We start from the raw sequence: 15,228 nt of genomic DNA, 5'->3' as shown, positions 1-15,228 counted from the left end.
GCATGTGCCAGGCATTGTGATTAATGCTTTGCATGGGTTTTCTCATTTAGCCCTCACATCGATTCAGTGACGCAGGTACTTTTATTTATCCTGTTTCACAGTGAGACCTGAGGCACAGTCTGCTCAGTGGTAGTGCTCTCTGTGTGGCTCCACCACCCAGGCTCTTGATACCTCCTGAGTCCTGCAGGCTAGCACCTGCTGCACCCCAGCACCCCAAGAATGAAGGCAGTGCTGGTAGGAAGCTTGCAGCCCCAAGGCTGGCCCATCTGCTGATTCCAAATGGTACATTTTACTTAAATGCGGTTTGGTAGATGGGTCTTTAGGTGTTTGATCAATGACGGAAGATGAGAAACAGTTCAAAGGTAGGAGCCTCTGGCTTATGACTTCACTAACCATTGCCCGACAGGCATGTTCCACATAAGAAAGAGACTGTCTGTCTTTTCCTGAGGTGGCTGGAAACTTTAGTCTCTGGAAGTTGTGTCAGAAGCTCCTTCTGGCTCTCCTGGTTTCTCAGTCTGAGATAGGGCCTTGGAGCTTTTTATTCAGTTACAACTTTTGCTTCTAGAGAAGGGCCCTTTAGGAAGGAAGACAAATTAACTGTTTTTGCTCCAAGGGTCTCCCATCCTTTCAAGAGACAGAAAGACTAAGAAGCCATGACAGTGTCTTCCTCAAGATTGCATGTGATCTTAGAATGCCAAATCCAGAAGAAATATTTTTTTTTCTTTTTAAATCCATCTTTATATACAGTGCAGATGTTTACTTAATTAAGAATTCCAGCCTTTATTTTAATCCTCTGTTTAAGTAACTATGGCTAAGACATCCCTTCTAATTCCTGTGATGAGTTTCTAATTGTTTTAGTTTTCAGTTAAGTATTTCACCCAAATTGTATTAGATCTTATTTACATAGTCGTTCATATGCTCCATTCCAGTCATAAATTTCTCTCTTACCTAATTTTTTACTTAGCTTGGTGATGACATCAATATTGGCTGGGAGGCAGACTGTCTTCTGATGGTGCAGACCCGCTCTGTGCTACACTTGTTGCTTACCACAGAGCAGTCATCCCTTGGGACCCTAGCTTCTAAACCAAGTAAATTAATTACAATTGAGAAGAGAAGGACATTTCACTTTCTCCAGTTGATGAAAAGAAGCTTTCTGGAAGAGATACTCATTCTGTAGTGGCTGGAGCCTACTTCCCTCAAGGAGCATCACCCAGGCTTGAGAAATGCATTGGTGGGGGAGCACCAACGTCCTGGGAAGGTGATACAGTGGCTAATTTCTATAGGCTAGGAATGACAGTAGGAGGGCTGTCATGAAAATGGGTTCCATAACTCAGTGGGGATTGTTGAATACCAGACAGGAGCTCATAACCTTTTCAGTGGAAGTGTGTCACCTTAACAGGCCCAGAGCCAGAGCAGTGATCAGAACAGTTAGAACATAGATGTTTTGGCCCTGGATAATGGTGATGGTGTCTCTGAGACAAATAGATAGACGGCCCACTAAAGTTTCTATCAGTGTAAGTGAAAAAACCATGTATTTGGTGAAGAGACACCTGAACTTCTTGAAAGAAGAAAAGGCCAGATTCCCTTGAGGAAAGACCCTAATGCTCTCCCCCAATTTTATACTATACCTTATTTCTTTTCCAAAAGGGAATGTGGCCAATTATGGAGTAACCATGTTGAAAGACAGGAAATACCCACCCTTATGAGAGATGAGAAAGTAAGAATTAGCTTGGACTGAAGAAGAAAACAATCTATTAAACTGCTGGAATTGCAGACGAGGATAAAGCCAGCTTCAAAGTTAATAGGAGACAATACTTTCCCAAAAACGATATGTGCCTTTAAAATGTCATGACATTTTACCTCTGTTTTCTTACTGAAGAACTTTGTTCTCTAATGTCACAGAAAACAGGGATGTGTGATAAATTATCAAGAATGAGACACCCACTCTTTCCTGACAGATCTAAGTCACTGCACAGAGAAGCAGCCTTGATTTACAACTGGAACCAGATAAGGAGTTTAGGACCCCATATTCCACATCTATATTTTGTGGTTTCCAGGGAAATAGGAGACTGGGTCCACCTCACAGTCCTGAACCAATGTTGACCCACTACTCACAGCCTAGTTTTGCTTCCTGCCTGTCCAAGCACTGCTTCAGACAGATTTCACCTAAACACCCTTCCCTGAAGTCCTGTAACAACTCCATTTTCCTTTGGTGAGACACCCCACAGATCTCGTTTGTCACCCTTGTGGTAATAGCTCCATGACCCTAACTTGGTTGGAGTATAGGCTTGTTCCTGGTAGTCTGAGGCTGATCAGGCAAGGGGAGGGGATACTGGACTCTGGCTCTGAACTGATGTTGGTTCAAGTTATTGCTGTTGTTCACCAGAGTAGGAGTTCATGGAGTCAAGTGGCAAATGGATTTTTAACTCAGGATCATTTATTTCACAGTAAGATCACTGGGGCCCAGAACTCACCCCATGGTATTTACCCAGATCCTGAATGCATAGGTAGAGGAGACATATTGCACTTGGCAGAATCCCCATTTGAGTTCTCAGGGTGTTAACGATAGGAATCTTTGGATTAAACAGGCCTGGAGGTGAGCCCAGCTCCCCACTTGTAGGCTGGATTACTCTGGGCAAACTAACCTTTCTGAGTGTTTGCTTATCTGCAAAATGGGAAAAGAAATAAAAACCCATGTGGGGCTATTTGGGGGTTAGGATTAGGTAGAACCAAATATGCAGAGTGACCAATGTGCTACTCAGAACACAGTGGGCACACAGCAGAGCCAGCTCTCTTTCCTGCCACTCTGGTCAGGGCAGCAAGAACAGTAGAAAGAGCACACTGCCTTTGGAGAGGGTTAGCTTGAGTCTTGGCTCCACATCAATGGGCTGTTTTTCATTGTAAAAGAGGGCATAATATAACTCCTATTGGAGAGAGATTTATGTGTAATAACTCCTATAATGGAATGTGGTGTTTTCCCAAATACTACCACTCTCTTCCTTTCTTAAAAGAGAACTAGTGTGGTTGATCATGGATTCATTTAATCAACAAATGTATATGGTAAGTACTTATTCTGGGTATGGTTCTAGATGCTGGGGATACAACAATAGATAAAATCCCTGCCCTCATGGAGCATACATTCTAGCAAGGAGAGAAAGATGATAAGCAAAGAAAGTATATGGTGGTGGTGAATGCTCTGAAGAAAAACAGGGAGTAAAGTAGCTCCTTATGGAACAGAAGTAAGGTGTCCTCTCGATCCTGTGGCCAAAAAAAAAAATATCTACAAGCTCTCATCTCAGAAGAATTTGGCAAGTAGCTGCAGGGCCTGGGTCCCCTAGCCCGCAAGACTTGGATTGGGAATTGTGCCCTGGATGGGAACAATTGTTTTCCCCTCAAAACTATGGGGCCTGCTTGAGGGTGGGGACTGGTCTTTATTTGCTGTTGTATCCTAAGTATTTCAGGTAGAACAGTGGTCATTGCATGTTTCAAACACTGGCTAACCATTGTCACTCATTCCTCACCCCTTACACCCATACCATGCCCTTGGGAAGAGATTAGGGATCAGGTTTCAGGGTTGGGGGTCACAGGCTTTTCGCTATTTCAGGCTGCAGCACCAGGCTCCAAGGACTGATGACTCACCTGGGTCCCAGCAGTTGGAAGAGGAGACAGCGCAGGAGTGAGTGCAAGTTGTTCAGGGCCCACCTGCCCTGCCTTCCTCACCAACGCAGCAGGCCGCAGGCTGGTCCTCAGTATGGACAACCGTTGTGAATCAAACTAGAGAACCAGGCTATAGTATCCCCAAGACCCCTGAAACAGCAGAGAGCCTCGTGGAGTTCCCATTCTCACACTTCCAGATTCCCGGGCCATTTCATTTGCTCCTCCCCAGTTTGCTTCCTCTTTTCAACTGTCTGGGCTTCAAGGTCACCATTCTAACTGCAGAATGAGAGGATCGAGATCAGGAGAGTTCTCTGTATTATTCACAATCCCATTTTTCCAGAAACCTAGAACTAAAGAGGCCTTAAGAGGCTCCCAGTTGTGTTGAGAATCCCTTTTTCTAGGGATAGTGATTCCTTGCCACACTGAAACATCCATGATGGTATCCAATTCCCAGTAGTGAGAGAGGTGCACTGCATCCAAAAGCCTCTTGCAGCATTTTCAGGGCAGTTTCTCTGGTCTTTTTTTTCACATTTATTGGGGTAAATTAAGAAAAATAGTATATATTTAAAGTATACAATGTGATGAGTTAATATACTTATACATTGTGAAATGATTACCACAATCAAGTTAATTAACACATCCATTACCTCACATACTTTTTCAACACTTTTCTTTATGTGATGAGAACACTTAAGATCTATTCTCAGCAAATTTCAAGTATAATACGCAATAATCATTAAGTATAATCACCATGTAGGGGCGCCTGGGTGGCTCAGTCGGTTAAGCGTCCGACTTCGGCTCAGGTCATGATCTCGCGGTCCGTGAGTTCGAGCCCCGCGTCGGGCTCTGTGCTGACAGCTCAGAGCCTGGAGCCTGTTTCAGATTCTGTGTCTCCCTCTCTCTGACCCTCCCCCATTCATGCTCTGTCTCTCTCTATTTCAAAAAAATAAATAAACATTTAAAAAAAAAGTATAATCACCATGCTGTACATTAAGTCCCCAGAACTTACCCATCTTGTAACTATAAGGCTCTGTCCTTTAACCAACATCTCTCCATTTCCCACACCACAGTTTCTCTGGTCTTGATCATTCCAAGCTTCTTCATGAGAACACAAAAAATTTCCTACAAACCATCAAAATGAAGTAAACACCACTCAAGTGGGCAAAGTCTAAAAACAACCCCCCTTCCACTCCTCAAAAACAACTCTGAGAACCCAGCCCTCCCTCAGCACCCACATGGGAATGTACACCTCCAATCCTCTCAATTTCTAAAGTGAGTACTACCTATGGGTGTTGGCGCAGTAATGTTATCTCCCCTCTCTTCCATCCCCAAGTGAGTAAGAGAGGGAGAGACCAAGTCTTAGTGGGCCAGGGGCACAGGCCAGGCAGTGACAGGGAAAGGAGAGAAAGGAGCCAGGACATGCATGATGGCAGGTGAGTATAGGCACAGGGGCAGGCCCCATGCTAGGTGCAGAGCCCCACCCAGGCAAGCAGAGGCTGAGGCTGAGGCTGAGGAAGCAAAAAGTGTCCCAACCATGCAGGACCCTGTGGACCAGGACTGGGCTTTAACTGTAAACAAGGAGCACTGAAAGTTTTGAGAGTATTTAAGCTCTGTCATGTTGGGACATTGGGCAGATAACTAATTTTATGGAGTTATTTTAATCAGCAAAAAGAAGAGGCAGGGAAGCAGCTGTTAGAGGCTTAGTGGTGGGGGAAAGAATGAGAAGGTTATAGGGAGGATCCAGGTAAAGGGATATGGGATTTAACTGGTAGTAGGGGAACTGGGCAAAAAGAATGTGTCAATTTTGGTGAAGGTGATATGGAACTGAACTTATCATACAGAAATGGTTAAGGGAGATGAAGGGGTGCCAGGTAAAGTCGTTTAGGACTGGAAGGGATAGGAATTCTCTAGGATAAAGGTGATACAGGACTGAATTCTTGATAAGCATGCAAGAGAAGGAACAGATGCCAGAAATGTTTAAATGGTAAAATTGGAAAGACTACATGACTGGAAACATCTATATTTATTTTTTTATTTAAATTTTAGTTTACATGTAGTGCAATATTGGTTTCAGGAGTAGAATTTAGTGATTCATCACTTATACACAACACTCAGTGCTCATCACAAGTGCCATCCTTAACACCTATCATCCATCTAGCCCATCTCCTACCCACCTCCCTCCATCAGTCCTCAGTTTGTTCTCTGTTGTTAAGAGTCTCTTATGGTTTATATCCCTCTCTCTTCTTCCCCACTCCCTTCCCATATGTTAATCTGTTTTATTTCTTAAATTCCACATATGAGTGAAATCATGTGGTATTTGGTCTTTCTCTGACTTATTTCACTTATCAAAATACATTCTAGCTCCATCCATATCATTGCAAATGGCAAGATTTCATTGTTTTTGATGGGTGAGTAATAGTCCATTGCGTGTGTGTGTGTGTGTGTGTGTGTGTGTGTGTGTGTGCGTGCCTTCTTTATCCATTCATCAGTCAATGGACGTTTGCGCTCTTTCCATAGTTTGGCTATTGTTGATAAGGTTGCTATAAACACTGGTGTCCATATACCCCTTCAAATCTGTATTTTTTTTTTTTATCCCTTGGGTAAGTACCAAATAGTCCAATTGCTGGATCACAGAGTAGTTCTATTTATAATTTTTTGAGGAACCCCCATACTGTTCTCCAGAGCTGCTGTAGCAGCTTGCATTCCCACCAACAGTACAAGAAGGTTCCCTGGTATCTGCATCCTTGCCAACACCTGTTTTCTTGTTTGTTAATTTTAGCCATTCTGACAGGTGTGAGGTGGTATCTCATCATGGTTTTGATTTGTATTTCCCTGATAATGAGTGATGTTGAGCATCTTTTCATGTATCAGCCACCTGGATGTCTTCTTTGGAGAAGTGTCTAATCATGTCTTCTGCCCATTTCTTTTCTTTTTTTTTTTTTTTTTTTTTTTACATTTTATTTATCTATTTATTTTGGTAGAGAGAGAGAGAGTGCACAAGTCGGGGAGGGGCAGAGACAGAGAGGGAGACACAGAATCCAATCAGGTTCCAGGCTCCCAGCTGTCAGCACAGAGCCTGACGCAGGGCTCAAACTCACAAACTGCGAGATCATGACCTGAGCCGAAGTTGGACGCTTAACCGACTGAGCCACCCAGGCGCCCCATGCCCATTTCTTAATTGGGTGATTTGTTTCTTGGATGTTGAGTTTTATAAGTTCTTCATAGATTTTGGATACTAACCCTTTATCAGATAGGTTGTTTGCAAATATTTTCTCCCATTCTGTAGGCTGCCTTTTAGTTTTGTTGTTTCCTGACTGGACAAATTTAGAGACTGAGGAAGAAATAAGATCAAGAATGACCCCTCATTTCTTATTTAAGTGTCTGAGTGGATCAGGTAAAGTTGGTGTGTTCTTGTATGGAGATGGATATGAAAGAAGGTGAGGAAGTGATGGTGCCCTGGGCCATGTAGGGGTTCTGTATATTGGCAGAAGTTTGGAGTAAAAAGTTAGGGGCTGGGGTCCTGGGCAAAAGCATCACTGAGGGCAGATAGAGGAAATGGAGTCCATCAAGGAGAGAGGGAACTCATTTGTAGAATCAGACTAAAAATAAGATCCTTGTAACATTGAAGCAGGAAAAAATTTAAAGGCCTGCGTGATAACTGCATCAAATACTACATAAGTCCTTTACAATAAGGACTAAAAGTGTCCCAGGGTTTCATACCTAGGATATCCATTGAAACTGCATGCAAATCCCTGTGGGAAGGAGGGAGAGGGGTAGAAGCCAGGCTGTGCTGGGGGTGATTGCATGTGGGTGGCAAGTGCAGACAGGTTTCTGCAAACACCCCAAGCTGAAAGGGCTAAGGCCAACTTATTAATGAGTCTATGTAAGGATCAAGAGAAAAGGTACAGAGGGGAGTGGCCTGAGAAGAGTTCACAGGAAGACATGAGATCACAAAGATTAGGCTCTAAGATCTGATGGGTAAAGTGCATGCACCTGTAGTGAGCTTTTAGAGGCAGGCCATTGGGGAGATGAAATCTAATCCTCAAAAGGAAGGACTGCTTGAGGAGAGCATGATGTTGTGACTAGGAACACCGAAGTCCCCGCATGGAGAAGAGGGTGCCCTCAAGAGGGCCTATGGTGATACTGCTGGCACTATGAGGGAGCCAAACATCTGGCGCTCAGGGGCAAGGGGCTCCCCAGGGTGGAGCCATTAGGAGTGTGCAGTGACCCCACCCAGTAGACCTTCCCAACTTCTTGACCCTCCAAGGGGAGCATACACAAGAGACAAGACGTCTGTAAGAGACAAGACGTGAGAAGTGCATCCTGGAGAGAAGGGGACAGACAGGCCAGATGGGGCGGACAAACATTCCATTTCCCCACATCCTTGATTTCTTGTAGTCCTTCTATCCCTTATCTCATTGCTTCTGTCACCCCCCCCCCCCCTTTCCCTATACTTCTCCCTCCCAGGTCAACCACATGCTGTACAGGCCCTGGAAATGCATGGGGAAGCTAAGGAGAGGAACCCTGAGATAATAGAGGGCACAAATGACTTTTCTGAGGTGGAGGCCTGTCCACTGCCACTTGAGGGCCTCTCAGGCCAGTCTCACAGCTGGGAAATAGAAAAACAGATTGTAGTGTTGAAGAGAGGAGCAAAGGGAACTTTCAGGAGCTTGAGCAGTTGTCTTGGGTGTAGGCTACTTCAAAACTCAACCCTGAGTGCCACCAGGTATTAGTGTTCAAGGTCAAAGTGTCAATGGCCACATCAGTAAGGCTCAGTCTGTGACTGCTGGGTCATGTGGAAGGTGCTTCCACACATATATCCCAAGTGGCCATGACAAAAATCTGTGGGACCAAGTGACCTCTTAAGGGAGGATTCTGAAAAATTAGGGACTTTAATAACTTGTCCAAAGCCAAGACCCCAAAATTTTGCCTCTGAAATATCCACTATGTGTCACTGTCCCTAGAGGGTAAAGACCCCTGCTCAGCTCCCTCACTTGTTACTCCCACAGAAGGCAGAGCAGAGCAAGCAGTGTGCCTGGTCCCTATTCCCCTGACAAGTTCCTCAGGATGCTCTGGTTTCTGAGAAGGACTGGCTTTAGGAACTGGTGTCCTCCATGTTGAGGGATCTGAGCCTGGTAGAGAGAGAGATGGTCAAACTTGTGGGAGCCCAGGGTTGACCAGCAGAGTCTCGCCTTTAAATTTTTATTTTTTTAATGTTTTTTTTTTTGTGAGAGAGAGAGAGAGAGAGAGAGACAGAAAGAGAGAGAGACAGAACACAAGCGGGAGAGGGACAGAGAGAGAATCTGAAGCAGGCTCCAGGCTCTGAGTTGTCAGCACAGAGCCCGACGTGGGGCTCGATCCCATGAACCACAAGATCATGACCTGAGCCGAAGTCAGATGCTTAACCAACTGAGCCACCCAGGTGTGCCAGAGCCTCATCTTTAAAAGTCCCCACTCATTTCTTCCTCCTTCTGTGTTCCTGCTGAAAGACAAAAAGAGACTAAAAGAGAGTTTGGAGCCTACTTCTTACTGTCCTCCTACTGTAGATTGTCTACATTCATTAACTTTGTTGAGATCTCTTTTGTTTTCATGTTACTCATTTTGAAGGTGATGAAAACACTTTCTACTGATCCTTTTCCATCAGTCCCAAGTAAGGAAGCATTTTGTGCATTGGTCTTCACTTGACATTTCAGTGTCCCCTATTGAAAAGGAGTCCAGATGTCAGATCTGGGGGACAATCTGTACTGCATTCTGTGAATTCTGCTCCCTGGGGAAAGATGGAGTGGTTTGTGGTATGTCTTTTGAGCTCAGCAGTGATTTCTAAGTAGCCCTGATCCAGGGAGAACCTTGGCCCAGAGACACCTGAGGTGGCAAGGTGAACCAATGTGAGTGAGGCCTGTCCTCTAGGGGTCCTGAGCTCTCTTAGCTCCCTTCCAACATGCTAAGAATATGGGCTGTTAGTTTTGGATAGAAGCCCTAGTCGTCACCTGACCACATGCCCTGACCAACCCATTCTCATAGGTTGAGGATGTTCCCATTTCATCAGAGAATGGTCCTCTGCTCCAGCAATTGTTTTAGGAAAGTGGAAATGATGGGGTGCCTGGATGGTTCACTAGGTAGAGCATAGGACTCTTGCTATTGGGGTCATAAGTTTGAGCCCCACGTCGGGTGTACAGATTAATTTTTTTAAAAGTTTTAAAGAAAACTGGGAGAGGCTCCTGGGTGGCTCAGCTGATTAAGTGTCCAACTCTTGATTTCCACTCAGGTCATGATTAACAGATCATGGGATCAAGCCCCGCATCAGGCTCTGCATTGACAGCTCAGAGCCTGCTTGGGATTCTCTCCCACTCTCTCTTCTCCTCCCCTGCTTGCGCTCTCTCTCTCTCTCTCTCTCTCTCTCTCTCTCTCTCTCTGTCTTTCTCAAAATAAATAAATAAACTTAAAAAGAAAAGAGTCTGTCTCTTTGGTGGGCTGGACCTTGGTTTCCCTTCCTTGAGTGATGTTTGTGTTTTTTAAGATCAGTTTTAGGTTCATAGGAAAGTTGAGGAGAAGGTACAGAGAGCTCCCATATATTCCCAAACTCCCACGCATCACAGCCTCCCCCAGTTCCAATATGCCCATCAGACTGGAACATTTGTTACAATTGATGGATCTACATGAACACACTCTAAAGCCATAGTTTACGTTTCTTTTTTTATTAATAATGTTTTAATGTTTATTTTTGAGAGGAGGTGGGAGAGGCAGAAAGAGAGGCTCAGCATGTGGCCCAAACCCATCAACCTGTGAGATCATGACCTGGGCCGAAATCAAGAGTTGGACATTCAACTGATTGAGTCACCCAGGCACCCAGTTTACATTTCAATTCACTCTTGCTATTGCACATTCTTTGGATTTGGACAACTATATAATGACGTGTATCCATCATTATGGTATCATATAGAGTATTTTACTGCCCTAAAAATCTGTGCTCCACTTATTTACCTGCCCCCTTCTGCCCCTGAAAACTACTGATCTTTTGACTGTTTACATAGTTTTGACTTTTCCAGAATGTCCTACAGCTGGGATCATGCTATATTTAGTCTTTTCAGATTGGCTATGCTGCCCTCATAGAATGAGTTAAGATGTGGTCCCTCCTCTTGAATGTATTGGAAGGTTTAAGAAAAATTGGTGTCAATGCTTCTTTAAATGTTTGGCAGAATTCACCAGTTAAGCCATCAGGTCCGGGGCTTTTTGGAGGTTGCTGTTTCAATCTCCTATCTCCTATTTTATGACTATTCACATTGTCTCTTTATTCATGGTTCAGTCTTAGTAGGTTGTGTATTTCTGGGAATTTTTCCATTTCATCTAGATTATCCAGTCTGTTGACATACAGTTGTTCACAGCACTCATTTTTTTTCAAAGCGTCTTTTTTTAATGTTTATTTATTTTGAGAGAGGGAGAGAGAGAGAGAGAGACTCTGTGTGTGTGTGTGTGTGTGTGTGTGTGTGTGTGTGTGTACGCGTGAATGAGGGCAGAGAGAGGAGAGAGACAGAATTGCAAGCAGGCTCTGCTCTGTCAGCACGAAGCCCAACTCGGGGCTCAATCTCACAAACCATGAGATCATAACCTGAGCTGAAATCAAGAGTCAGATGCCCAGCTGACTGAGTCAGCCAGGTGCCTTCACAGCCCTCTCCTGTATTTCTTTTTATTTCCATCAAATTGGAGGTAATATCCCCATTTCTGTTTCTAATTATAATAGTTTGGGTCTTTTATCTTTTTCTCAGTCAATATAGCCAAAGATTTATTGTTGTTCATTTCCACACATATTCTTCATTTTATTGTCTTCTCCCAACTTGAGGAGGCTGACTTATCATTTATATGGAAAATTCAGGACTGGTGAACTCAGATGTGGTGACTCCTATGCCATATGAAATTCTCCATTTTTTTTACTTTATTTTTTTGTGAAAGAGACAGAGTGAGTGGGGGAGGGACTCGGGGGGTGGTTGCAGAGGATTCAGAGCAGGCTCCATGCGGCTTGAACTCGCAAACTTCGAGATCATGACCTGAGCCGAAGTTGGATGCTCAACTGACTGAGATACCCAGGCATCCTGGAAATTCTCTATTCTGAGAAAGACAGTTAAATGTGGCAAACCTCTAAGGCCCAGATTTTTTAAAAAAAATTTTAATGTTTATTTATTTTTGAGAGAGAGAGAGACAGACAGACAGAGCATGAGCAGGGAAGGGGCAAAGAGAGGAGACACAGAATCTGAAGCAGATTCCAGGCTCTGAGCTGTCAGCACAGAGCCCAATGTGGGGCTTGAATTCACGAGTTGTGAGCTCATGACCTGAGCCAAAGTCGACCCTTAACTGACTGTACTACCGAGGCACCCCAAGACCCAGATTTCAAGTAAAGTTGACTAGTGTCTTAGTCAGCTTGGCTTCTATTACAAAATGCAATAGATTGGGTGACTTAAACAACAAACATTTATTTCTCACAGTTCTAGAGGCTGGGAAGTCCAAGATCAGGGTGCCATCATGATCAGGTTCTTGATGAGGGCCCTTTTCCTGACTTGAAGATGGCTGCTTTCTCACCATGTCCTCACATGACAGAGAGCAAGAGTGTGACTGAGAGGGAGTGGAGAAAGAGAGAGAGATAGCACAAGCAGAGCATACTCTTCTTCTTCTTATAAAGATACTTATCCTATCACAGGCATCCCATCCTCATGACTTCATGTAACCAAATTATCTTCCAAATTTCCCACTTCCAAATGCTATCACATAGGGGATCAGGGCTTCAACATATGAACTTGGGAGACACAAACATTCATTCCATAGCACTCCCTCCATGGCCCCTCAAAATTCGTGTCCTTCTTGCATGCAAAATACATTATTTCCATTCCTACAGTCTCAAAAGTCTTAACTAATTAAGTTAAGAGTCATCAACTTTAAAGTCTAAATTCCAAAGTCTCATCTAAATATCATCTGTGTCAGGGGTGCCTGGGTGGTTCAGTCAGTTAAGCGCCTGACTTTGGCTCAGGTCATGATCTCACAGTTTGTGAGTTCAAGCCCCAGTCTGGCTCTGTGCTGATAGCTCAGAGCCTGGAGCCTACTTCAGATTCTGTGTCTCCCTCACTCTCTGCCTCCCTCCCCTACTCATGCTCTGTCTTTTTCTCTCTAAAAATAAATAAACATTAAAATTTAAATATCATCTATGTCAGATATAAGTGACACCTGAGGGATGAATCCTGAGGCAAAATTCCTCTTCAGCTGAGAACCTATGAAACCAGGTAAGTTATATACTTCAAAATGACAATGATGGGGGAGGCACAGAAAAAAAATTCCCATTCCAAAAGAGAGAATTGGGAGGAAGAAAGGGGTGATGAGTTCCAAGCAAATTGAAAACCTAGCAGGGAAAATATCACTATATTTAAGGCTCAAGAATAATCCTTACAGGTTCAGGGCTCTGCCTTCCAGATCCACCAGGGCAGCAGTCTTTCCTCTGTGGCTCTGCCAAACAGGTGGCATCCTGAAGTCTCCAGAAAGTCCTGCAGAGCCTGCCCAAGGCTCCAGGCCCATTGAAACCAAGGTAATAGGCACCCCCTTTGAAACTGAGAAGACAGCTTTGGTGATCTCTGTATCAGCTTTAGGGTCATTCTTCACTTGTCTTGCAGAATAGTGCACATTTGTAGCCAAGTAGCCCTGTGGTTCAGTCCTATAGGATCTTAGAAGTCTAACAACCTTCCTTCATTTTATCCCATCTCTGTCCACTTCAATGAAAGTTGTAAGTGTTTTTGCTCATGTCCCATAAGCTCTTTATCAAGTCATAATCCAGCCACATTCCTGCTGTTCTCTTCTGAACACACTTACTTTTTTTTTTTTTTTTTTTTTTTTTTTTTTTTTTTTGCAATATGGACAGGCTGAGAATTTTCCAATTTTTTTATGTTCTTATTCCTTTTTCCTTAACAATGCCTTCTTCATCACTCCCTTCTTGCATTTTATTATAAGAAGTCAGGAGGAAACAAGGCACTCCTTCAATACTTAGAAATATTGCTTAGAAATATCCTCAGCTAGGGACACTTGGGTGGCTCAGTCAGTTAAGCATTCAACTCTTGATTTCAGCTCAGGTCATGATCTCATGGTTTGTGAGAGTGAGCCTTGAATCCAGATTTGCAGTGACAGAATAAAGCCTGCTTGGGATGCCCTCTCTCCCTCTCTCTCTGCCCCTCTCCTGTTCATGTGTGTTCCCTCTCTCAAAATAAATACACTTAAAAAAAAACTGGCTTTGTTTAAAAAAGACCTCCTCAGCTAAATATCCAATTTAATTGCTTACAAGTTCTACCTTCCACAAAATGTTAGAACACGAACACAATTCAGCCAAGTTCTTTGCCACTTTATAACCAGGATCACCTTTCCTCCAGTTTTCAATAACATGTTTCTTGTTTCCATGTGAGACTCATCAGAAAGGCCTCTACCATTCATATTTCTTCTGACATTCTACTCATGATTATTTATGTATTCTCTAAGAAGATGGAAGCTTTCTCTACATCACTCCCATTTTCTTTCTGAGTTCTCACCGGAATCACCCTCAACATCCACATTACTAGCAAAACTCTTCCAGCCTCTACCCACAGCCTAGTTCCAAAGCCAATTCCACATTTTCAGGTTGAAAATACCAGTTGCTTCTGAACCCCACATGAAGCTTTGAGAAAGCAAGGCTCTGAAAAGGCAGCCAAGTGTGTGCCCCACATTCCTCTCAAATCCTGAGTTCTTAGCCAGATAACAGGGGTCGGTCCAGCATTAAACCAAGTGCTAGTCCTTCCAAGCAGAAGGCTCTTCTGACTGCACCAGATCCAATACATGTGAAGACAACCCAGTCAAGAGAGTGGGCCTGTGTCTTGCTTGTGGAAGGTCATTCTGCAAATATTTGAGGGACAGTTGGCGGTGCAAGTGGCCTCAAGGTAGCCACCTTGAGCTGGAGAGGCAGAGAAGGATGATGAGCATATAGAGACCAACAAATAAAAGACAAGAATCCTCAGGCTTAAACCCATGACTAGATGAGGCCTTTGCATGTGGAGCTGAGTGGGAGTATGTATGTAAGAAGCTGACCCAGGGACCCAGCTGTCAATCAGGAAGCCCCTGCAAAGCTAGGCAGCTGTGGCTAGGGCAGCCTCTCACATTCCTTTGCAGTTGACCATGAAGATTATGGACAAGGACACACCCCAGAAAGTAAAGTCAGACCTAATGAGGCCCAAAGTCCAGGGAGTTCCTCCCAGCTGAGTTTGGGTGATAGGGTTCTGTCCAGAGACAGAAGGAGACAGAGAATTCAAAGTAGGCTCTGTGAAGTCAGCACAGAACCCAATGTGGGGCTCGAACTCACAAACCGTGGGCTTGGGCTGAAATCAAGAGTCAGATACTTAACCAACTGAGCCACCCAGGTTCCCCTACACGGTTTTATTTAAATAACCACGTGTCAGACTTACCTTGGACAGTGCCAAGCAGAGTTTGAATGCTGCTGTGTGTTTCCCATTCTCCTCCTTTTCCACACTCCAGGTTGGGGGAGGGGGGGGGGGGGCAGCACACAACTGGCCCTTC

This window comes from Panthera pardus, unplaced genomic scaffold (genome assembly GCF_024362965.1).
Source record: "Panthera pardus isolate Hobbes unplaced genomic scaffold, ASM2436296v1 HiC_scaffold_7, whole genome shotgun sequence".
NCBI lineage: Eukaryota > Metazoa > Chordata > Mammalia > Carnivora > Felidae > Panthera > Panthera pardus.
This window is presented reverse-complemented; position numbering follows the sequence as displayed.